Genomic DNA, 24,157 nt, shown 5'->3' with positions numbered 1-24,157 from the left:
AAACAAGCTGTTATCAAACGATTTTAAAATTTTATCCCTGCATTACATCTAATTCAAATTTCTTCGAAGAAGTTAACAAATTAATGATCAAATTAACGTTCCGAATCATCGATCTCTTGAATGACGAGTTAACTCGTCTTCCTGTAGTTAACGGATCAAACAAACTTCCTGCCTCACCATGGAATCATAACAAAGTTAATTCTTCTAATAAAACTCGCCACGAATAAACGAAGCTACTGAACTTTCGCCGGAGAAGAAGAAACGCGAAATGCCATCGGTGCACGTATTTATCGCGCCTAGTCTTCGCGCAAAAGCAGAAATGTCAGTGTCTGTGAACCAAAAAAGAATCGAACGTGCATGCATACGCTGTGTGTTCTCGCTCGAGGCCCTGGTTTGTTCACGCGTGAACGTATGTAGGTTCTCTAGGGACGTGTTTTGCTTGTGAAAGTCGATTCCATAACGTCCTACACGCTTTGCTGTACGCCTGGACTCGTACAGCTGTCGGCTTTGCGCGCTGTCTCTCCGCCACGGCGCTCGATTACGTTTTCAATGCTTTCAACCAGCCTCGACGATCATTCCGATCATCCGGCCTCGCTGAAAACGGTAGCCTCGTTTCGAGGTTTCCAGAACCGACGCCGTCTATAGAATATTTCTTTTTGTGACACACTGACACGAAATAACGCTCCAGTCGATTTGGGCGAGTTTGAATTTGAAATTTGAAAATTAACTTAATAATTAGAGCTGCAATCTCTGTCCTTACAACCATCCCTCAAACGCCTTCAAACGATCATTTATCGCTTCCACCCCCACGAATGCAACGTGCAGGTTGCAATCTCCCAAGCAATTCGATGGCGTGCAATTTCAAAGTTGTCTCTGGGATGGCCGGCAAAACGAGAAGAGTCAGTGTAGCAACGGAATATAATTCAGGCTTATCCGTCCAGCTGATACTTTCAGACCGGTATCTCGACTTTCGTTGCGACAGATCGATAGCGGAACACGGGGTGGGGCATTGTCGTGGCCCCTTCAAACCCCTGCCGTGTCCCAACCTCCCCCCGGTTTGCTGACGACCGCGACGACGAGGGTCCTGCCACTGCGTCGGGACACGTAGATCGCTCGCTCGTCCTCTGCTGGCTGTTCCACGCGAGCTCTGTATACAGCCCGTTTTGTGTACGTGTGTACGTTCTATACGTGTACGATCGAGGGGGTTTCGGGGCATGGTGCAACGCGCGAACAAAAACAAGCGACGTTTGGCGAACTGGATAGATGCAGGGGTGGGGCCAGGCCGAGCCATGCCGGGTTTAAGGCTCCTAAACGGCGTTTTGAGCACGTCCACCGAGCGTTTCCCTTCTCTTCGCCTCGCCACGCTGCTATCTGCCTTTGGTATCGCGTGAAATTGGAGGCCGCACCGCGATCGATACCTCCTAGCCAGCAGCCTGCCCTCTCCGTCCATCCGACCGCGATGAAAACGATTCTTAACGCGCTCGATTCAATCGGCCAACCGATTTCCTTCATCCACGGCTATTTTCGAGCTCGAATCTGCTTTATGTACATAAGAATCGTCGCACAAAGTGTGAAAATTGCTTTAAGCTTACTGGGGATTCTCTGTTTGGACATCCTTTGTTCTAAGTTTTAAAGAAGGGTACCAAAAATGCAAACTAAATTGCATTGCAGCATTTGAATAAATGCAGCAGTTCGATAAGACGATAGAAAATTACATAAATTTTCAAATAATTCTTAATCTGGACCAGGCTCAACATAATGCATCAGGTTTCAGATCGGCGATGAGCTAATCGTTTGACTGGATCTATTATCACCGTTCCGTCTCGATGCAACGAGGTCAAAGACCGAGAGGATGCATCGGTCGGTGCAGGTCCAGCGATGTGTGGTAAGTTCTAGGTGCATAAACGACCACGACGACGAGTTCGTCGTGAATATTCGCATCGGGAGATATCACCGGTGTGCTCTGTCAAACTGCCACTCGCGTCGAGACGAGGAAAAACTATTTTCACCCTGCCTTTCCCCGAGGAGGATCGATACGCGCTACTTGCGGCAAACTCAGCTCGATCCCCTGTCGCTGTATTTTTAATTCGTTCCACTAATTCGTCGAGAGCAACGGATCGTTAAATGGTCTATGCTGGATAGAAATATCAACAGCTTGAGAATAAATTATCGCTGCATTTATCAATCGATTAGGATAACGATAAAAAGCCAATGACTGAATCGTTTTAAATAGCCTCCTCCTTCGAAACTCTACGTACACGCCTAAAATCTATATAATCTAGCAACGAGCAAAGGGTGTATCGTGAAAACCCGTCTGGCTGAACGACGCCGTTGAAACAAAGCCTCCCCCAATGTGTTCCAAAGCATCCCCGCGTCTCTCGTCGTCGAGTCTCATCGGTTTCGTCGTCGATCTCGATACAAAGAGAGAGAGAGAGAGAGAGAGAGAGTGGATGGCAACCACAGCCATCCAGACGACACGGGAACCACCATCCAGCATTGCACACGCTTCTAAAATTGCAAGAACCCAGGGGTAGTGGAAAACACGTGCAAGGGGCTCGCGATGGAGAGCGGATACGTCGATACTTCCTCCGGCGCATTAGCCGTCCGACATCATCGACTAACTATCCGACGTGCTGGCAACACACAGGGACACGTTCACGTTCGTTCGTTTCGTTGGAGCTGCAGGCGATCCGGGATACAACTGCCGTCGAATACGAATTACACGGCCAGCGGATGAGGCTGAAAGCGAGAGGCAACGAACAGACAGAGACGGGAACATGGTAGAAGAAAAGATCGATCAGCCACCATTTTCGTAACGTTTAGTTGCCATTCTACTCGTCTACGAAGTATTTGAATAGTTCTCTATAGCTTTCAGAATAATTTGAATCGAGATGCAAGAAATAGAATGGTCATCTCTCAATTCTCTGAATTATTTTTAAAGAGTTCCTATAGAAATTTGTGAAGATCATTCGTATTTCCTGGGACATCTCGAGGCAGGGAAATAAACTCGATCAAAAGGGGTCTACGACGATTATTTTCGTGAAACGAAATGGGTCCTCGCTCCGTTTCCGTTCCGTTGATAGTCGGCTGCGTTTTCGGCTGTGTCTCGAACCCGTGGTCTATCGATCGATCCTAACTGGGAACCCTTCTAACTTATTTAAGGTATCTCGATTTCCCTATCGACGTTGTGTATTCTATTCGCGGCGTCGAATACTATCCTGCCCAGCCGCAATAGAAATAGAATACCGGTTGAATGGCATCTGACGATAGCGATCGGATCTAATCGAGTGGAAATACCAAATTAGAACGTCGATCAATCGGATGTGTACATCCTATCCTATTAGCAAAGATTTTATTCTATGCGACAGCTTGCTCTTCGAATCTAAGCATTTCTTTTGTTATCCTAAATAATTAGTGTTCTCTTCCTTTGCCCGTCGGAGAAACCAAACACGAGAAGACTTTGACACTTTGGTATTCTCGCGCAAACTTTGCCGCGGTGAACCACGTCGCAGATCCCAAAATAATTTGTACAACTCTCGACAACTCTTCTGTTTCTCTGCTTACGTAACGATTTTGCATCCTGAAACAATCGATCAGCCCGTGTTGTTCCGGTTCTCTGTTGTTTAACCCGTTTAATGATATAAGAATCACCAGTGACCAGCACGAATTCGATATAAATGAGTAACCGAGACAAGAAGAACCCTCGTTGATACAATTCATTTATCTATAGAAATACACTGTAAGTAGAACGGTTCATGGTTTTACTTACCTATATATAGGTTGGACAATAGTAGACGAACAATATCCCAAAGGGACAGCGGTGCGTAATTAAGCGGTAATCGAAACGAAGAGTAATTGAAGCTTCCTAATCAAGCGAATTATCCTGCGCTGAGTTGTTCGATGGTAACAGAACGAAAAATTAGTTGTGGCCTCATCGATATGCCGGACGATAATGCTACCTTTCAGCTTGCCGATTGCCTCGATACTTTGGCATTGTATAAACACGGCTAGCAACGGGTCTGACTAATTAAGCTTAATTACGGTCACCCAAACCATTAATTAATTTGTCGCTGTTGCACCTGCCGATGAATATCTGCGCGAGAATCGAGCTCTCTAGGATGATTTGAGAAACGAAGCATCGATCTTCGTGAACTCCTTTATCACTTCTATGCTTTGTAGAAGAAAATTAATTGATCGAGGAATCTAAACAGAGTTGACATGTTTTTCACAGAATACCCTGGCACGTTTGAGGACAGCTTATACATCCGTTTGATATACAATTTCGCGAAAGGATAAACGGGGTTGGTTGTGTGCGTCGCAGCGACGTTTACCCGGAAATTTACTGACGGTAGAAGGAAGAAAAAAATTTGGCAGCAGCCGGTCAGCCTCGTCCTAAATATCGAACACAGGTCGGGTCGATAGTGCGACTCTTTTTTTCGTTGGCAAAACTCTTGGCGCGCGCACCGACCCTTCTGCGAGCATGCCGTACCAACTTTTCGTTAATTGTCTGTGAGAAATAACTAACCCTTCCAGTCGTTTCTCGGTAAGTTTCAAGCGAACGATAGACAAAGTGATCGATGAAAAAGCAAAGGGTCACGAGCAGATCGAACCTTTGCTCTTTCCTCGGTTTGGCTACGAGAAATCCACGGAGAGACGATAATTGATAGTGTCGAACGATATCATTAGGCGCGTAGACCAGGAAGAAATTAGCACGTGAAGCAGGTATAAGCGAAGACTTCGAGTACGAACCGATGTTTAGAGAGAGCCCTTTACACAAGCAGCGATGGCGCTTGTATTTCGAGCAATTACAGTAAAGTCTTTTTCAGCGTACATTGCAGAGGAAGTCGATAAAACCGCGGTATATCTTCTACACACAGTGGAATATACACACCGGTAGAGAATGTAATTACAAAGTTACCGCGTTCTATCATTATGCGACTCAGTTTACCTAGTTCCTAATGTATTTATTTATTTAGCTGAGATGAAATGTTAAGGCGCACAGTTATCAATTATCACCTTAACAAATTTCAAGCACGAGTTTCTTCCTTATTTCAGAAAGCCGAGCGTTACAATAATTTCTGATTTTACTTCCCTTGTAAGAATAAAGAAACAAAACTATCTCATTCTTCCAAAGAAGAGAAAAAATAAAGAAACGAATCGCTTGTACCTGAATGGTAAGAAAGCCCGTTACCATGAAGCAGCTACGATTCCCCGGCAGATCTCTGATTCACGATATCATAGCAAATCCTTGCTTCTCTTTCCGGCCACGTCCGCAGGAGCACGAGATGCGCTCGACTAAAATTCGTTACGGCACACGCCGTGTCGTGTCGTTTCTCTCTTTCTCTCTCTCCCTTTATCTCTGTTCCTTCCAGTCGGTAGAAAGTCGACAGAGTCTATATGAAAAATGTCGAGAGCGAAGGAAAGGATCGTTATATGGAAAGGATCGCAAGGCGACAGCTGGCCGGAGGCTTTGCCAGGCCAGTCCTCGTTCCACGATCGAACCAGCCGCAGAAAGAGAGAGGTCGGCCCACGCTGGATCACTGACGTCATGCTCCTTTAAAATCAACACCGAGATGATTCCATTCGAACGTACCATACGACAAAAGATCTACGCGATTTTCCGACCTCCACTCAACTTCCTATCCGAGACGATAAAGCAGGATTACTCATAGAATGATAATCCAGTGTGAAAAAATCAGACACCTTTGGCTGATCGATGGAAGAAACGAGGATCCCAAGAGCGAAGAGTTATTATCGGAAAGGGTGAGGGTGCTCGAGAAGAGGACGATTAAAAGGACGGTTCCATTTTCTTTTCTCTTTTGGCCGCGAATCGATTACCGTCTGAATTCCAAACATTCACGATGATTCGTCCTCGTCGTCGTCGAGAGGTGATCACCAGGCGTAACACGGACTCGTCGAAGCGAGTCCTGTATTCCGGAAGCGAGGAAAGAACGCTGATGGAAAAAGAAACCTGGAATCCTTCCCTTCCGTTCGATCCTTTCGCCATATTGCAAAAAAATACATATGCGAAAGAATTCTTTATACTCGCGATGGACCGTTATTTTTTCCAAATAAAACGGTATTATTTAACGCGAGATATTCGACACAAATTGTACGAATAACGTGAACGTAGTGTGACGATTAATTTACGGAAATAAAAAAAAAAAAGAAGGAACAGAGAGATGAAAAACAAAAATATTTTGCAGAAAAGCGACAATGAAAGCACACAGTGGCGGTTCCATCGATCCGCTTCAAATTACAATATCTCCATTACCGATATCACTAAATTCTTTAACATCGCGACCGTTTATTAATGGCCACGTAATAAAACAGTCGAGTGAGCTTGGATGCCGTGGGTAAATATTAATATGCAGATTTCTCGTCGATGTATTCGATATTAAATAAATGTAAATTTACGGAACACCACCGACGTTATATTTGTACAACTTATATAAATCACTTCCGCGATTTGTACACATACACCTGTTGTCCTCGGCGTCGAATAAACAAATTAAACGAACGTAAATGATCGTGCGTGAACAATTATTATATACGACGAGAGTACGAGAATAAATTCATGCTAGAAAAGTTCTACTCGTATTATCCCCGTTTAATCCGGAAACAAACGTTGTTTGCTTGAATAAATTTCTGTTTTTCCCGGGGAAATTATAGAGCAGCCTTCTTTGAAAAACACTGAAATACATTTCTCTAAATTTTCATACCGACGCGAAACGAGCGTTTTTTCTGATATTTTCGTATTTATGTAAGAAATGGCAAAACGAAGAGATGAATAATGTGTTCATCAATGTTCACACGATAATTCATTGAAACCTATTCGTTCGCATGGTAAACCGTTGCGACGAGAAGCCCTACGCTCCGAGGAGCAACTATCCAGCTTGTAAACACGCTTAACTCGCTAGAAACACCCTCGTAAAAATAACCTGGCGCTTCGAGGAAAAGAATGAGAGGAGCTCAAGGAAAAAGAGTATAGTCGCTAGTATTTTCCTTCGTGCCGGTTCCAATTACTGGAAACGCGAACACAGACAAAAATTTCCTAATTACATGCACGCCTTTTGAAATTAACATTTTTACGTTCATTGTTGTGATCCTAAAAGGAAAGATCTCATTGTTATAGTGTATTATATTGTATAGGTATACACTGTTTCATTCGTCGCGTGTAAAATACATGCTATTTCGTTCGAACGAACGTTTGATTCACCTGAATCGAATGTTTGTATGTTTACCTGCGCCCCAATCGTGTTCAACACGATTTCAAATCGTACGCGATGTACCAAACGATTTCTAAAAAACACGAAAACGTTTAATGGAGCTGGATTAGAAAACACGATTCACAGTTTCGATGCGCTGAACGATCTAAATGGATGCGTGTTGTGAATGAATGGAAAAACTGACCAAGCTGTTTTTGTTAAACTGTATTTTACTTCTGCATCGAGTGTTATCTACGATCTCTTGCAAATACGACATTCTGCGCTACGTGGCAGAAGAAAAAGTTTCATCTATTGAACATTGCATCGTGAATCACGTCTGTGCTATCTGAAAGGCTTACTCGTTGAAAGGAAAATGATAATCGCAAAATGCGAACTAAATCAACGAAATTAGGGTGAATATTCCCGTGTGATGGTTAACGTGGTCCAAATCGATCAACAATACGTCACGTACCTGTTCACAAGCGCAGCTGATGTCAGCGAACGAGAATGACGTCAACGGGGCACACCGCTCGTTATCTCGCCTACTCCGATCCGTTGGAATAATTTCGAGCTGACTCGCGAGGAAACTGACCACGAACGAGCCAGGATTATTCTTGCGTACGTGGAAATACAAGCAGAAAAAAAATCGGCGCGATATCTTTAACAAATTTTACCTTGATGTTCCTTTTCCATACGCTGCACGTAAACGAGGAGAAGAGGCGAAGAGGAGAGAAGCAGAATCGTTTCCCGATGGCGAACGGACACGCTCGCCGCGTACTTTCTCGCCGTTGCACGCCTCTCTAATCGTTGACAGTGAATGATAATGGAAACAGCGGATTTGCATACAAATGCAACCGCGTTCCACCGCGGAAGAGTTCTTTTACTCGGCTTGGACCGATTAATTCACGATGCCCGATCGTTTGAACGTTCCTTCTTCCAAGACGAGTCCGAGGAATTCACGATACGTAAACGCCACGGAATTGTACATTAATTCACCACGTAATTCAGTGGATACGATGATTTTATACGTTGTTTTGTTCATCGGTATTCTCGACTGAATGACTATTTCCTGACAGCGCGATTTCATCGATATCGACAAAATCAAGTGATAAGATAGATCGATAAGGACAGGTGAACGATTACGTGAACGTGTTTAAAAATTTTGAGAATCTAACTACAGTGGGACTTTCAATATTCATTTATTATACCGTGGTCGGAGGTGGGAATAATTTTAATTCATGTGCTTTGAATACTAGTCAAACTGTCAAGGTACAAGACGAAGGATAGTTTCTATTAACGGACCGCAATATTTGTTGTGTTTCAGAAAAAAAATAATGTTGAACCCTTAATAATAGTTTACAAACCCTACTTACATGCAATGCTTTCAACGGATAACGTTAAAAGATGCAATAACTGTCGTTCAAACAGAACAAACTGTCGTGCGCGAGAAGTGCATACAGGTGTAATTAATATATCGAGGATCGACCGGAGGCGAGTGGTGTTTCCCTTGCGCAAGAAACTCGTAAATACCGTGCACGCGAGCAGAAAACCGCGATTACCGTTGTAACTTTTCTTCCAGCGCGAAATGCAGATATTCCAGAGATTACATGGTAGACGAGCCAGCAAGCACGCTACCGTGGAACGGGGCTTTCCCGCTGCGGCATAAGTTTCCTTTAACCCGTTCCAGGCTCGCCATCTTATTACAAGACGATTCCGAACATTTGAAATTTATTTTTCATTCAACTTTTAAAGGCGGTATAACAATCGCGGTGAAAATGAGTAACGTATGACACATTGCAATTGAAGCTATCCAAATATTTCAAGATAAGAATACGAAACGACACGCGTCATCGAAATGGCAGGTTTCTTCGAAAAGCTCATTGCGAGAAGAGCACGCAACGTGTTCGACGTTTCACGAATCCGTCCACGCGAGTACGGAGACACGCTCGCGCGATTACGAGACCGACTGCTCGCGTACTCCGCCGCTAAACTGCAGCTGCACTTAAGCTTCGACTATCCCGGCTGCCGGCGCGGCGTTTCCGCATTGTCCGCCATTCTTTCGTCGCTTTTTTGTCTGTCCGTGAGTCGCGCTCGATCGACGATTTCTCGCCCTCGTGCCGTTCCCGACCTATTGTGTTACGAGATACGTGCCGATTTCCTGAATGAATTTCCAGCCGACCTGCATTATTCAACGAGCCACGCTTCTCTGCTGCCTGCGACCTGGTTGCGCACAGTTCGACGTGCAAAATATACGCGATCAAAGTTGAACGAGTTGCCGGAGTTGCTCGAAACTCCCAAACGTAACATCTCAATCATTTCTTTCCGGCTATGAAGATACAAAAGTCATCGAGACTGACCGAAATTTTTATTTTGCGTCGAATAAATTTCGTCGATTAGACCCCCGAAATTGGGAAATTTTACAAATTCCCAAAGGAAAATCTTCCCCCGGGTCGAGGTTTAAAGAAACGCAGCCTCCAGGTTCGCGCAACAATTAACGAGGAAAGTAATTGTTCCGGGAATCGAGCGATGTTATCTGATCAGAACTCGCTCGACTAACCACTGTATTAGAATTGAGAATGGAACGTGAGAGTAAGAGAGACGCGTGTATCGCATTGTTTTCAAAGTTACGATACATCATTTCTGCATACATAGGCATCGCCTCGGAAAGAATCGTTCCTTTTTCGAAGCGCCTCGGAGGAATGAAAGATTCAGGCAGAATATTCGAAAATAATTGGATACTTACGACAATGGTTCTAAGGCTACGCCAATATCGAGAACATTGTTTTTTTAACCGGTTTCTTCATATGATCTCTCGGCGCTTCGTGGCGTCCACTTTTTTTCTCTCCTTCTATCGCCGGCTCGCTCGAGACACGAGAATGACATGGTTTTTATGAGCTTTTTTTTTACGAGCTTCCTGAAACCGGTTTTTTTTCTGCCTTTACCGTGTTCACTGTTTTCATTGATGAAACTTCGGCGCTTAAAGGGCATAGACTTTCACATCGCGTGTCTTTATGCTTAAAGAGGATATTTTAAAAGAAAGCGAGATGTTCCGAGGAAGAATAAAGAGAAGAATGGAAGAAGACCTCTTGATGCTTTCTCAGATGGATAGATAATTACTAATTGATCAATATCATTCAAATGTAAGAAATTTAAAAAAAATAGACAAATTATCTAATGGTATAAAATTTTGAAAAAAAAAGAAGAAACTGCTTCTGATACTTGTCAAACACAATAGTCAACAATAGATGAATGTGAACTTTTTATACGAGAAACAAAAATATAAAAACAAGTAACAATAACAAGAGATATCAAGTGATCACTTCGTCAATTTTCGATTGAAACTGTTGAATACACGGTTGAATGTAAAATTGAATTGCATAAAAATAAAAAATAAAATATTTTTCAAGAATACAAAAGCAAGTAACAATAACGACAGATAACAAGCGATAACGCGTGGATCAGCGTATTGCAGGGATGCAGATTTGATTTTCAATCGAAAATACATATATCGGGGAATGGTGTTCGAAAATGGTGTGGCGATTAAACAACACTGACACGAGGAAGTATAATAATTGCGTAGGTACCGAGCAACGTTAATGGAACGTCTTGCCAGCGGCTGTAGCGCGATCCAAGGGACAGCGTGTAATAAACGTGTACGATTTTCTCCATTCCTCTCTCTCTCTCTCTCTCTCTCTTTCCTGCACCTTGCATCCTCTCCTTGCTTACGTCTCTCCCTCTCCTACCTTTCCGTCTCTTTCTCAAGCATATGCTTGCACGTGTACACACAAACACGACACGTAGCACGGTTAAAAGGCGCAGAGACGAGAAATCGCTTGCGACTGGATTCCACGAGCCGGCCAACAGGCCACAAAACTTGGCTGAGGCTCAAAAGAATCGTCCTCTTCTTCTTCTCTTTCGTCTGCATCGAATTATTCTCCTTCTTCTCCTTTCCCATCTCTCTCTCGCTCGGTCTTTCTCGATCTACGCGCGGATATCTTTTTCCTTTTCGCGGATCGTCGCCTTTTTCTTTTATCGCGTCTTCCTCGCTGCGCCGTGACTCGTCTTTTGCATTCTCCACCGCCGAATTACTGCTTTAAGGCTGCCCTCTTCGACGAAAGAGGGCTCCAACACGGATGAGCAGGATTCGGAGGAGCCGGGATAGTTATACAGAAGTTACGCGTCGATTATTCGCTTTGAAATGAACGAAATCCGCAAGGATTTTGATTTATAATATCGTAGTGGTGACGCGAAAGGGAATTATTGAAGTCGCGAATATATAGAAATATTTGTCGAAGTCACAGATATTTCTCCTGGAAATTCTTCCCTGGGAACAGTAGAATTCTCTAAAATTCAAAGCTATCCCACGAATTCGAAGCTCGCAATGCAGAAACGTGCAAAAATTCGCGCGATCTGTAACTTTGCGTTAATAATGCGTGAAGCGGGTAGAATAAAAGGTGAATTGGCTGGTGTAATTTTCAGCCGACTCGTTAGCGTTAAATCTGCTGGTGGAAATGTTAAAATCAAAATTCATGCCGAGTTCTTAACGCAACTCGCCCTTAACCACGAGTAATAATGCGGCGAAACTAAAATCAGAAGAAACGAGCTCTGTTGAACGAAATTTTTATCACTCTTATCTTTGTTTAATAAGTGATTTTTTGTTCTCAATCAATAACTATAATCACTGTTTTTCTAAATTGCAGATTGCCTCTCGCATTTGCCAAAGAGTAATCGAGTAAATGTTACATGTTGTAACTTAATAACCCTTTAATAACAGGTTTTCGTCGGACGGTGATTAAATTGCTGACAAAACGAGACTAATACCCTGTGTGTTCCGTGGTTCCATAATAGATGCGTCAACCTACGTTGAACGGCAAAACGTTTTCCACGCTAAGAAACTATAAAAGCTGCGCGTGCAAGCACCGAGCACGCTCAGGATCGAGATTTTCTCGTCGCGTAGCCTGCAGGCAAGGAAGGCGGAAAATTATCCCTCGAAACTTCACGACCCGTTGTTTTTCTTCCCTCTTTTCTACCGGCATCTAATTTTCTCCCGTGCTCTAAGCCGCCGTCCACCAACCACCCCTTTTCATCTCTGCACGAAACTTCGTGACCATGTTACGCGCGTGTACGTGATCGTGCCGTTTAAAAGAAACTTTCTGATTTCGGATCTCTACGAGCTTCGTCCACGTAACCTTACCGATAAACGATAATGAGTAGCTCGATTTCGATAATTATTCAATTACGTTGTATTTGAAGTATTTCCCTGTCGATTTTTCTGACAGTCCGAAGAACACTGTGCTTCGTCCAAAACCGAACGAAATCCACGTGGGCCAAGATAAAAGGAGAAGGGTTAAACGACACTCACCATACGGCCGCAGACAAAGAAAAGAAAAAGAAAGCGGCTTCTAATCCTACTTGGTATTTATCGCGAAGACAAAACCGAGTCGGTTCGGCGCGTCCACAGTCGCGGCGACTCGTCGCGCTGAAACTGCGTACCGTTTCGCAAGAAACGCTCGTCAGCAGGTAGGCAAGCGAGCGAGCAAGCCAGGCAAGCAGGCAGGCAACCACAGAATCGAGTAAACGTTAAAACGTAGTTTTCAGATTCTCCCCTTACAAGAGGCGTCGTGCAGAGTTAACGGGAAAGTATATTCCGGCTGGAGATTTTCCCTAACCAAAAGGAGGGACACAGAAGGATAGAAAATTATCCCTTTGAAAGCTGTCCCTCTCTTCTCTTCTCTTCTCCCTTTACTTTATCTCTCTCTCTCTCTTTCTTTCAGTCTCTCTCGATCATTCCTTCTTCCCCGTCGAACCTGTCCGATTGCCTGTTTCCTTCTCGTTTTCGAAGCCGCTGCCAACCGAACACGGCTGGTTCTCTCTTTCTGTCCGGACAGTCGGGTTCCATCGTTTTTCGCGTGTGTGTATGGATGTATGTATGTAAGTACGTGGCCAAGGCGCTCGATATTTCAGGCCGTCGCCCACGAGAAACGCAGTTCCTGGGGGCGTGTTCCGCACTGCTATGGTCGGAGTCGACGTTGGCCGGCCGGCGTTACCTCGGTTCGTTTACACCGAACCTAGAGAAACGGAGTAGCTGGCATAATTTCCGGCGGAGACGGTGGCGTGCGCAGCTAACACCGTTTCATGCGTCCGCAACGCGATTCCGCTCTGCTTTGCCTCCATTCCCCATACACCTTCTAACGTTATGCTAGTCTTGCTTCTACCTTTTAAATTAGCCATCGTATTATCCTTTCTTCGACTATTCGAAAACGGACGAGGATCGAAATCAAATCCAGTTGAATGACATTTGAAAATTCGATCGAACGACAGCCGAAAACGCGATCCTGGTATCGTTACGCAAAGCGGTAATACCGGATTTACCCCGAGGCTAAGAATCGCCGTGAAGAACCGTCGTGACTCATGCTTTCGGCTTTTATCTCATCCTGGAATACATATTCGAAAAAGAAGCCGAGTTACCGATTCACGTCGCGTCCAGTTGGACGGTGACGCGCACGGGGCGCGAATTTTAAAATCCTTCGAGTGCGCTACACGGACGCAGATAAGAGCGGGGACGAAAAAGGTAAACAGAAATGAGATTTATGTTATGTAGGAAGTGAAACAAAAGTAACAGAAATAAGAATGATTAAGATCATTCGATACGGTAAGATCAAGGGGTTAGTAAAAAAGTGGTGCATTTAAATTTCTTACGTAGAGAAGTACCTACAAGATCGATGCAATAAAATCGTTATGATGAAATAGTAACTGACTAGAGTTCGCACGATCAATCGAACCATCCGAGATCCAAGCAACGGGTTTAACGAAACGATTCGAGCGATTTTATTAATCATGGTATCGCGGAAACGAGCGCAATATACGTTCATTAAAATACCACGGTGCGCCGCTTTCGCACACTCTCGGTCGGAGATCACCTTGTATTAATACGACTAACGAAGACAGTACAGATATAAACCGATAAAATTTACAGTAACCATAAAATACTTTACGCCTCTCCCTCCTGGTCGTTTAATTTCCTACTTAGACCGTCTTATCTTCTTCATAAATGCGATTGAAAAAAGTATCGAGATAATTCTCTAGAAATGTGTGCATCGATTTCTACGAAATCCTAGGCTTCGACCTTAGTGTTATATTATAATTTAAAGCCGAGGCTGAAAGTTAGTAAGCGTACGAGCTATGCCTCGAGCACACGCGCCAAAGATAGGGAGACTAATGAAAGCGTACTAAGGTGTAAGAGAGAAGGAGAAAAAGGTGAAACGTTCGATCAACGCAACGAAGAACGAGCAGAGTCGTTGAAGAAACGCATTGGGTTGACTCATTCCAACGAGTTGGCGAGCACCCTCTCCTCGATCAGGTATTTCCATGCGCAAGGTGCAGCATGCGCACACTCTGGCGATCACAAATACACAGGTACGCCACCTTGGTGCCGCCTAAGAGACACAACTGTCCGCTGACGTCATCGCGCGACAAATTATTCGACTCATGGGAGTTCGACGCGTGTGTGAAACGTAATACGCGGCTACGTACTATTATTCTCGTTTCGAACGCGGAAAACACGATTCAGAGTTAAAGAGAAGGTGAAAACAAGGCGAGAAACTTTATAACCGGAGAAAATATAATAGTTGCTGCCTATTGTGGATAATTCACGTTTATACGGGAGGTTTATTTTACGGTATAACGGATAAAAATAGAGAAAACGATGGGAACGAGAAATTGCCGCTTACATAGAATTACTGAATCGTAGATTTGAAACACGTTAAAACTTAGAAATACTATTTTGAAATGTAAATACCTGGTAATACGACGTGTAGTTCATTCATTCGCTTCTGTTCACCCGACTCCTTGTCATCGTAAACGTCACCTGTAATTAAAAGAAATCAAGATTAGAGAAAATTAAAGAAAGATTCTGTAATTCTTATCCACGTAAAACCATTCAGCATCGATCGAGAATTATAAACGATCGTTGGTGCATGAAACGCGACATCAATCGTGCCTTCTCGTACAGACGATAACGAGGTAGGTAGTACTGTCAGCTAAAGAAGGGGTTCTCGGTGGATGCGTGTGTAGTATGTGCACGTCGACGATGAAGCGGTAGTCATAGAAAGGGTTGCCGAGCAGCATCGAGCGTATAACGTACAAATTATACGTGGCCACGGAACGGCTGATTTACACGCAACAAACGAAGCATGGAAAACCGTTATCGCGAGTTGAAACGCGGTAACGTGTTAAGTATCCATCGAGAAACATCTGATAAACTAATTCGATCGTGTGATCCCGAAGAGATCCTGAGTACAACCGAATACGGTCCACGCATTTAATCTTCACACATGAGAATTTCGCGTTATCTAACGCGTGCAACTTACGTATGACCTATTTCCTTTCATTGATAAGGATACAATAAGAAGACAGTCTGACACGTTCCCAAGAAGCGAGCACAGTAGGCTCGTTCACGGTTCGCGACGTTTTCTACGCTTCTCCAGTGAAATCAAACGAGAAACGAAGCTCGAAAGTGCACGTTTAACCGAGCAGAGTAAAAATCATATAACCGTGGCGAGTTAAACGAAGAAAAACGAGTGCAACGCGTAACTCTTCGCTAAATCCGGCTGTCAGTGAATCGCGTTCAAACCGAACTCCTATTTAACGTTTGCGGCGTTTGCGTTTAGCGCCGCCTTCCCGCGGAACGCTTTCAAAAGTACTCGAAACCTCCGAGCGAGAGTAATTTCCACAATTAGCGTTCGCCTCTCCACACATGCTACACAAACGTCTACACACGCGTACGACTATGCGTGTGACTGTGTGGAAACGTGCTTTGCCTTATTTATAGTTTCCCCGGTATGTCCCGCGATTTTAAGGTTTCCTAAAGTACCCTGGTCAATTCGGCTATGTCTCCTGGAGCGCATCTTAACCCCGCTGCATTACATTCGCGTCGTAATTGCTCCGTCTGAAAAATCTTCAATTTTTTTTTCAACTTTTGCCACTGTCAGTGACGAAGAAACGAGACGGTGTCGTGATCTCATTTTCGAAAAAAGAAACGATATTACACGCCTTCTTCCTCTGCGCCCATCAAATCTCGTTTAGCGAAGCGCGAGCGTGCATACACACGCACACCCACGGGGTCGATTCTCGATTCAGCGAAGCGTCGATTTGCCGCATGCCCGACAGCGTTACTTTTGTATGGAGCTACGGAACCGCGTAACACGCCTACACATACACACGCTCGCGCGCGTGTAAATAATTACAACCTTCTAGAAGAGCGGAGCAGAGCAGGCCAGAAGAGTAGTAGTAGTAGTAGTACGAGGATGAGGAGGTGGAGGTGGAGGCGAAAGGAGGGCCAAACGAGCCACAGCTTTCAAAAAGCATCCCACCGATAATACCCATATTCCCAGCCATCGAGACCCGCAGAGCTGCGCAAAATTCCAGACTCGCCTCGTTCTCTCTTCCCTCTCTAACCCCCGTTTACCTCTGCTATGCGAGGAGAGGATATCCAGGCGGTCGCTACCGCTACTGGTTTCCCGTGCTACGCGCGGCATCGCCGGGAGCGACGATAATATAAAGCTCGTCGTTCTAGCCGTCGCGGCGCTGGCTGGAGGCGCGCGACGCGACCGACACACAGACGCGTAACGACAACGAACAAGATACCCATGGTATGTGGAAGATGAGCATACGTGCCGTTGATTATGAGAGTGGGTTCATAGAAAGGGTTAATACGACGATGCAAAATCCAGTGCATCAACGATGCACCCCCTGCGCATCGAAATCCAATGTCATCGCAACGCGATTTCTAGTTCTTCTATTAAACGTCGCGATTTACGGTCGCGCGAAAACGTATCGGAACGGTGACACGGAGAGAGGTCGCGATTTGAAGGGTAGGTAAGAGAGCCAGGGGAGAATCGGTTGGAAGAAGCGAAGAGGAAGGGACTCTTTCTCTCTGGCACAGGGAAAGAAGACGCGTAAACGAAGGATGAGAGAGAAAGGTGCAGAGGCGGGTAATAGGGAAAGAGCCGCCGCGCCGGTGTACCGTGGGGTGAGTCGGCGCGGGAACGAGCGGTTTCGTGGGTCGGTGGGTGGACCGGGAGAAGCGTAGCGGACCGAGATAGAAGCGGAGGAGGAGGGGAGGTGGGACGAGGTTGGTTAAGCGGACGACGCGTAGCGGGGCTGAGAGACGAAAGAACGTATATAGGGTGTCTCAGCCATCGTGGTAAACACTAACGAGCAGGGGATGATTCCTCGAGTGAACGCAAGTCAGAGATGCGGAATAAAGTTTTCACATTTTGCATGTGCGTTTGCGTTCACGCACATGGATAATAAGATTACTTGCTTCCTGTCGTTTCTACAAGACTTACCAGCTGGTAGCCGCGTACTTGACCGATTTTCAAAGCGGTTTTTCTCCAAAACTAGGCCTCGTATGCGAAAATGTTACTATCTACTTTGAATTCATTTTTATACTAGAAATCATCCCCTTTTGACCGATTGATGGCAGGTTGGCTGGGTCACCCTGTATAGTAGAGAGGATAGGAGCGAAGCAGTCGTTGGTGGGCGGCAAAGGGAGAGCGAAGAAGGGGTGCGGGGAGAGACACACGGTGCGAGAGGTGCTGGGCTGAGTTTGCGAGCACGCGCTACTACTCTTCGAGGCTCGGAGTTCTATCTGGCCGTGTCCCTCCGGTTCTCTCTGTATTTCTTTCTCTCTCACGCCCTCGATCCCTCTTTCACGAGGTTTCTTCGTTCGGTGCACGTACTACTCGATCCTCTCTCGCTTTACGCCCGGTTCTCTCGGATCCCGCTTCGTTCTTCGTTCCTCGTCCTTCCCTTCTGCGGTCTTTCTCCTTTAACGACTACCCTCTCTTTTCCACTATCCTACCGACCGCCTGGATCACTTCAGCTTCTCTCTTTCTATCAGCGCCGTCCGGGTTCGTTCTCTGACACTCCACCAACCCAACCCGCGCTCGCATATCTCTCTCGCTCTTCCCTGCCCCCGTCCACTCTTCTTCATCGCGACAGCCGCATCGGTTCTCGTTCTGCGTCCTCCGTTCTCTCTGTCCAAGTATCTGTGTGTATATGTGTGTCAGAGCACCTCTTTTTCTCGCGTCTGTATACGCTCCACGGCCCGGTTCCTCCTGCTCGACGGTTTCCCTGGCCTCTATTGCTCTCTCGCTCCTTTCCCGCGATCCAGCTCTTTTTCTTTCTTACTATCTCTCTCTCTCTCTCACACTTTTACCGAGTCGCTCCTCCTCTTCAACTCTAACCGATCCTCGCTCGCGTTCTGCTTGGCGTGTATGAGACACGAGAAAGGCTCGGAGCCGAGTTCACGTTCCATCGCGAAGCGGCCTGGGTGGAATTGGTATATCGGGGGATGGAACGCAAGCTTAAGGTCCATTTATACATCGACGACTCGAGCGTGGACAGAGTTTCGAACGCGACTGCATCGTCGAACCACCGATCAATAGAGTTTCGTCATTATTTCCGATTACTTCGGGAGAAACCGAGGATACGAACTAAAATAACGACAAAAGTTTAACCCCTGCTTGATCTATCAATGTATGGATGGACCTTTAAGAGATATGGTCATAATCGTACCGATCACTCAAGACGAGTCGTTGTTCCAACGGAAGTCTCTTCGGTTGTCAAGAGCACCGAAACTTTCGATGCTTCAGATAAAGGAGCCCCGCTAATTAGTACGAGAAAATGTTGGACAGTAGCGAAACTTGCTGTCGAGGAAGATGCGACGTCGATGGTATGGACCGAGACGAAACACCGAGGATAATGATCTGAAGAGTTTCGAACTGATATTGTTATCGATATTTTACAAAAGATTTCTAACCCATTTTCCCTGAAAAATTTATTCTTCGACCCGATGATGTATATCGACCAAAATGATGATGTTTGCGAGGAGGCTCGTTTATATTTGATCGAGTATCGCACAAAGCGGTGGCACGAATCGATTGTCCCCGCAATATATGTACATATGTATGTATATCATTTCCGTTTCACGAGTATTCGACTTACTATGAATGAATATGATCGTACACGTGTAATCATAGTTATGCTACACGCATACATCATCATCGTATAATATCGGTCAAATCGTTTGTTGTTCAGTCCGAGCAATCAGGTTTCGCACGCGTGCGCAAGCATACCTACCCCGCGCTTAGATCACTTTCATGAGCGCATAATCGCGTAGCCGTCGATTTATTTTCCGATCGTTAGCTAGCCATATTAATATATGATAATGCTGGCAATAAAGTAATCGGAACGCGGCATGGAAGCGTCTCATTAAAAAGCTGATAAACAGCCGACGCATTCGCGCGATCAATTTTCGACGCGATTGAGTAATTGCTCCGCCTTCCAACTCTTACCCTACTTTACCCGAATAAACGCGCCTCTTCTTCGTTTATTTTTTTTTCCCCTCCTGTATCGCAAATTTCCGCGTGTAATTACCAGCAAGTGCTTTTCTCGAGTCTACGAAGCACTCGCAACCGCGACCACTTTTTTCCTGATCGAATATTAATTTAAATTGCGTACCGCGAAAATTCGAAGAAAAAACACGACGACTCCCGTTCGTTTCTACATTGATAGCTAATGATTTCCTATGTATGATCTCGGTCATGACGGTATATCAAAAACTGCCAGAATATTTCACGAATCGGGTAAACAGAAATTTATGGACGACCCTTTGCCATTTCCCTCGTGGCGTCGTTTTTAATGTTCGCCCATTGATTTGCTCCAGTGACACCGAAATAAAACGTACGACAATGCCCTGGTGATAAAGAATTTGTTACCCGAGAAATCCACCCCCGTTAGTTATATGTATATATGTACACATACACGTACATACTATGTAATGTCCCCGCGGAGAAGAGCGGGAAAGAAATATCGCGTAATTTATTTTTATCGTGGCCCACGTTCCACCGTTCTACTGTATATCAGGCTTGCTCGCCTGCAAGAAACCCCAATTTAAAGGTTTAACCACATCCCGGCACAGTTTTCAACCCTTCCAACACTCCTTTATCACCTCTACGACAGCTGTTAATTAGGAAACAAAATACGCGATCTTCCTAAGGGAACAGAAGCTATTTTGCGAGGAAAATTTAAGGAACGATTGTAAGAATGATTGAGGTGTATGAACAAGCCGTGGATGACGTGTATATTCAAGAAAGAAGAAGACTCTTAGAATATTTCTCGCGTTATCAGTGATAAAGAATACTTTTATTTCATTCTAACGCGACGAGTGCTCGTACGATCATAAACGGATTGAAACAGTTGGATAATTGTGTGCAAAAACGAATCGCGCTTTTGTTTCAGCCGCGACAATTACTTTCCAATACAATAAGGGGCCATCGTGAATGAATTATTAATTCGTAATGAGCGCAAGCTGTCGCTCGTTCAGTTTGCTATAAAACGTCATGATTTCCTTTAAAATATACACCTTTTTCACTCGCCGCTTTTTGTTTTATACGTTTCATGAAACAGATTGAAATGAAATTGTGTCTAAAATAAAAATGACAATTCCTTCGATATTTTCGCTGCATCTCGGTTATTTTTCTACCTGTTCACCGAGAAATCGGACGCATTCCTTCTTTAGTTACATCAATTCATGGCAGAATCTAGGTGGCATTTCGTAGCAACAACGACATCGGCATCGTTCTAACGCGTCACACGAACCTTCATGACACAATAATAAGCGCTCACTGTCGGTTCGTTTATATCGTGTCATGGTCAAAGCTTGCAAGGGTCAAAGACACACAACTCGTCAGACTCCATGAATGCTACTGTGCCAGGCGTTATTCCTAACACGACTATGGAACGAAATAGGTGTCACACCTTCCAACCCCTTTCCAGTGCAATTACTTTCCTAGTTTGTTCTCAGACAAATTTAATCCCCGCGCATATAATATTCCGCTCTATGAATATATTCTTCGAGTAACCCGAATAAAAACTACCCGATGAAACTTTGAATACCGTCGGTTTGATATTGAAAACGCGCTATCAATGAAGAGATATCAGGCAGATTAACGGCGATAAAACAGCACAATGTCTCTATAGATTTCTTTTTCTGCGAACGTTACGATATTGGAAGGGACGAAACAACGCCATTCTCATAGAACAAAGTAAACGATTATGCTCGCGAAGCACGAACGTTTCTCTTTTACAGCGAGTTGAACGCGAGTCTAGGTATCGAAAGTGCGTTTCTTACGGCGTCGCACGCGTGATACGCTTGCGAAATAAGTCGAGCTGGCCGAAGCCGAGCACGCTTTTTGTTCGCGGGTAAGAAACGAAATACACCGCGGGTAATTCGAGCGTATCACGCTGGCAACGTCCCACGAGACGGATGAAATCGGTCTCGAATGCTCGCCAGCTCGCCTTTGGCCTCTTCTAATGTCGGACCACGAGCAATCAAGCAAAAATTACTGGAATCCCGCTAAATTCGCTCCATTTCTCAAAGGTTACATACCTACGTTCTGTAACTGTGCATCGTTACATAAACGCAATTAAGAGATAACATTCTTTCTCTCGTGAGCGATGGATTTAAAATTCGGATAAAAAAGTGTTGAAAGTCCAGCACCGTGAAAACGTTGAATAAAATTTGTTGAAGGAAATATATAAATGAGTAACCGGCTGTCCACGCCAGGTTTGAAAGAAGGAGAAGAGAAGAACTGGAGAGACAGGTGCACAGCGATGGCGTTAAAACGAAGGGTTCCCAACAGCTCGCAGAGACGATCGCGAGATCGTTGCGGCTAACCGCGAACGATGCAAATGTTAGTTATTTACAGAAACGGTGCCTTCGTGCACCTCCAATCAGCGTCGAGGAAAGTGTACCGACTCGTCTGAAACTTCGACTCGACTTTACAAATAAATTTACTGCTCAATGAACAAGAGAACGGTGTGCCTTTCGAAACGAAACGTTTCGCTTAAATTAGGATTTCTATATTGATAATTATCAATGTGAAATATTTCAAACGTTATTCGATTTTCCGGCTAATTGCTAATTTCGTTTTTCCTTCATTTCTTTGAATCATTTAACCGAAGTAAACTCACGGCAGCAATTACAGGTGACTTGCAAGCTGGTAGGGCATCTACCAACGAGTCGAACGTCCAGCAATCGATTCCTTCTATCGACAAGTCGACCGTTTTACGTACTCCCGGTGCAGCATAATGCCGATCGGAAGATGGCTGACGATCGTGGAAAACGTCGAAAAAGAATCGTCCGAGACGGCTTACACGAACCTCCCCCTCTCTCTCTTTATATCGAGCACTCGATCGATTCAAGTTGTCCCCTCGGTGCAACGAACAGCAGCAAAGTCCCTTATTGATCACGAGTCACTGCTCACCGACATTCCGATTCTGTACGATTGCTGATCCGAAAGTAAATCTAGCCTCGGGTAACTAGCGTGTATTTCCAGAACGCGAACGAAGAGAACGGTATACGGCTACGCATTGACTTAAAGAAAGAGGAACGATTGTAAAGGATCCCTTATATAGTAAGGTAACTTTGCTTTAGTACACTTGACATATTCAATCGACGTTCTCTTATTTCCATATCTAACGAAAATATTAAACAGACTTGCCTACTCGTCGACCGTGGGCTTCATTGGGAATCTTGAAAAGGGATGATTCTTTCAATTTGATCGTACGAACTCTTCGGATCGCAGTTGCTCGCGATGTCGCCTCTTATTCGCGGTGGGTCATTCGGTTATTTATGGCTTGGTAGTTGCCAGCAGCGCAGGGTTCGAAGGATGGCGGGTGAGGGGTTGCTATGTAGCAGCAGCAGCAGCAGCAGCAGGCCAGTGCTGCGCTTTGAAGCTACGAAAAGGGGAGGGTGGCGATTTCAGGGAGGTGGCAGAAGCTGACTCTTTACGTGTGTGCACGAACGAGAGCCAGAAAGAGAACGTTCAACGAACGAACGAACGAACGAACGGGTAGAGGGAGAGTTGGCCAAGCTTGTACACAGCGTGTGTAGTGAAGTCTATAAAGGAACGCTTTATTGATCTCAGTTTGAACGCACGCTAGGATACCGATATAGTTCCCCGCTCGCTATAACTCCACAGACTCTGAATAAGGGGAGTTCTTGAGATACAGGGTGTGTCTGATGGCCGGTGGTACGGTTTCTTCGCGAATGCTTGGATAATGGCGAACCCAGACCCGGTTGTCGTCATTCTGGTCTGCGTGACTGGCTGGCTCCCTCGACGAACCGTAAAAATTATGCGAGCCTGCCTTGCCTTCGCTTGCTTTACCTTGCCTTACCTTGCCTCGATCACGTGCCTGACGATAGTCAGACGAGGATCGATCGATAACACGAATTTATCAAATTCGCGAGGAATTTCATCGATGGAGGTATTCGAAAAAATGATACTTCTAACATGTCTTAATTAGCTTTGAATTTATTGAAATGATAGCTCGCAAACGGAGCGGAATAATTTTCTTTCACCGCATAATGGATCGACATTCGCGGTCTAGGTAAAACGTATCAGCTATGGTATATCCGTAAGGTGGCATTAATCATGTCTTAGGAGAGGAAGCGGAACTGTAGCAGACGCGAGAGACAGGATCCGTTAACTGACGTTGCAATTAGGCGTACCGAGGGAAAGAGATTGTGCAAATTATTAAGACATCGTGATATTAATTGAGCGATATGTTTGATAATGGTTACGCAGAGGGTTATAAACGTGTTGTGTATACGGTAGGAAAACGCAATTATTCGTATCGCGGGAGATAATTCGATTCACAAAGGAAGCGTACTCAACTCGACATATCCGGCTCGCCTCGCTTTTCACCCGATGAAAAACCATTTTCTTCGATCTTTCATACGCGTATATGCGCCTATGTCCCGTAACCATAATTAAACGCGACGTGTAACCGATGTGTAATTACGTAACTACGGTATGGTGGAATTAGCGAAATAGTAGGCTTTGAGAGGCCTCGATGTCGTGAAACCGTGGCATTAACGT

The 24,157-nt window shown here is 44.9% G+C and overlaps 1 protein-coding gene across 17 annotated transcripts in view; it reads right to left on the bottom strand.

Moving 5' to 3' along the window:
• Positions 1-24,157, bottom strand: part of LOC114880598 (bromodomain adjacent to zinc finger domain protein 2B) — a 96,156-nt gene that overhangs the window by 47,115 nt on the left and 24,884 nt on the right. For all 17 annotated transcript variants that reach the window (XM_029196767.2, XM_029196763.2, XM_029196774.2 and 14 more), the window contains one exon: positions 15,007-15,075. The gene's annotated coding sequence lies outside the window, so the exon portion shown is untranslated. The remainder of the gene's footprint in view (positions 1-15,006; positions 15,076-24,157) is intronic.

Source organism: Osmia bicornis, chromosome 13 (genome assembly GCF_907164935.1).
Source record: "Osmia bicornis bicornis chromosome 13, iOsmBic2.1, whole genome shotgun sequence".
NCBI classification, from domain to species: domain Eukaryota; kingdom Metazoa; phylum Arthropoda; class Insecta; order Hymenoptera; family Megachilidae; genus Osmia; species Osmia bicornis.
The sequence above is the reverse complement of the archived record's forward strand: the minus strand, read 5'-3'. Positions and strand labels throughout refer to the sequence as shown.